Below are 2,500 nucleotides of genomic sequence, written 5' to 3' on the forward strand. Positions count from 1 at the left end.
ACAATAGTATTAATCATAATACTGATAATAAAATGATAATGATAACAGTTGAAATGATGATAGTAATAACGATAGTGATATTTATTATGATAACGATAATGATAGTGATAATAATAATAATAATAATAATAATAATAATAATAATAATAATAATAATAATAATGATAAAAACAACAATAGTAAAAATGATACTATTAATAATCAAATTTATAATTATAACAATAACAACAGCAACAATAAGGGTAATAATAATAATGATAATAATAATAATGATAATACTACTACTACTACTACTAATAATAATAATAAAAATAATAATGGACTAGGGATAAGAAAAATAGTAATAGGAGTAAGAAGAATAGGAAAAAGAGGAATAAGAGTGGGAATAAGGGAATTAAGAATATATATAAGATAAATAGTAATAGGAATAAGATAAATGACAACTGGAAAAAGAAGAAGAAGAGGAATAGGAACAAGAGAAGCAGAGATAGGAATAAAAGAAATAGAAGTAGGAATAAGAGGGAAAAAATCGGAATAAGAGAAACAGGAATAGGAATAAGGGAATAAGAGAAACAGGAATAGGAATAAAGGAATAAGAGAAACAGGAATAAAAATAAAGGAATGAGAGAAACAGGAATAAAAATAAAGGAATGAGAGAAACAGGAATAAAAATAAAGGAATGAGAGAAACAGGAATAAAAATAAAGGAATAAGAGAAACAGGAATATAAATAAAGGGATAAGAAAAATAGAAATAGAAATCTGGGAAAAAGATAAACAGGAATATAAATGAAGGAATAAGAAAAACATGAATAGGAATATAGGAATAAAAGAAACAAGAATATAAATAAAGGAATAAGAGAAAAAGGAATAGAAATATAGGAATAAGAAAACCAGAATAGGAATATAGGAATAAGAAAAACAAGAATAAAAATAAAGGAATAACAGAAACAGGAATAGAAATATAGGAATAAGAGAAATGGGAATAGGAATATAGGAATAAGAAAAAACAGGAATATAAACAAAGGAATAAGAGCAACAGAAATAGAAACAAAGGAATAAGAAAAAAAGGAATAGAAATAAAGGAATGAGAGAAACAGGAATAAAAATATAGGAATAAGAGAAACAGGAATAGAGACAAAGGAATAAGAGAACCAGGACTAGGAATAAGAGAAATATCGAAAGGGAGAGATAAGAAGGGAGAGGAGAAGCAGGAGAAGACCGGACGGTGATAGGCCTTCGCAGCGTGAGCCGGAGCGTAAAATATTCCTCTCAGAATTTCTGATCTAAGAATCAGTAGACTTGAACAAAACCTCTTCCTCCTTCAAAAAAAAAAAAAAAAAAAAAAAAAAAAAAGTGTTGGCTCTTGGACGAGGGATGTAATTATGGAAGAATATAGTCTGGGAAATAGCATAGGGGGGGGAGGGAGGGAGGGGGGGTTTGGGGTAAGGAGGGTGGGGGGTAGTGGGAGGTAGTGGGGTAAGGGAAGGGAGGGGTTGGGTAAGGAGGGTGGGGGGGAGGGGTAGTGGGGTAAGGAGGTTGGGGGGGGGGGGAGGAGGGGTCCAAGGAAGAGGGGGAGGAAAGCGGAGGGGGGAATCGAGGAGAGAGGGGAGAATGAATGGGAGAAAGGAAGAAGATAGAAAAGGAAGAGAGGGAATGGAAGATGGAGAAAAGGAAGAGAGAAAAAAAAAGGAGAGAAGTATAAGGAGTAAGAGGAGAAGATAAGGGTGGCGGGGAAGAAGAAGGGAGGGGTTTGGGACACGGCCCGGGGGGGGGGGGGGAGAAGGAGAACTTGAGAGTGACGTAACGTAATTATTGATACTAAGAAGCCTCCTCCATTACCGATACGATAATCGAATTCTCTCTTGGGCTTGGGGGGGGAGGGGGAGGGGGGGGGGGTGAAAGAGTTATGAGAATACAATTTCGTGACGAGTTTCGCGTCTTCTTCTTAATCTGTATTTTGTCACTTTTTCTGCTTCTACTTTCTATGTGTGTGTGTGTGTATATATATATACATATGTGTGTGTGTGTGTGTATGCATGTATATTTATATATATATATATATATATATATATATATATATATATATATATATATATATATATATATATATATATTTATATATATATATATTTATATATATGTATATATATTTATATATATATATATATATATATATATATATATATATATATATATATATATATATATATATACTTAACAGCCATTCATTCCACTGCAGGACATAGAACTCTCTCAAATTCACTATTGAGAGGTTATATGGCAGTGTCACCCTTGCCTGATTGAATGCCCTTCCTAATCAACCACGGTTCGGTGTGCTAACACTTGTGCCACGGCGGTGACTTCCCCTATGACACCTGTGCTTGACTTCTCAAGGCGATATGTCGTTTTCTCGGGCTTGAGCGAGCAGTCAGAACACAGGATTTTTTACGTCCGCCGCGACGGGGAATTGAACTCGGGACCATGAGGGTCGGAGTCCTG

This window comes from Penaeus chinensis, chromosome 31 (genome assembly GCF_019202785.1).
Source record: "Penaeus chinensis breed Huanghai No. 1 chromosome 31, ASM1920278v2, whole genome shotgun sequence".
Lineage (NCBI taxonomy): Eukaryota > Metazoa > Arthropoda > Malacostraca > Decapoda > Penaeidae > Penaeus > Penaeus chinensis.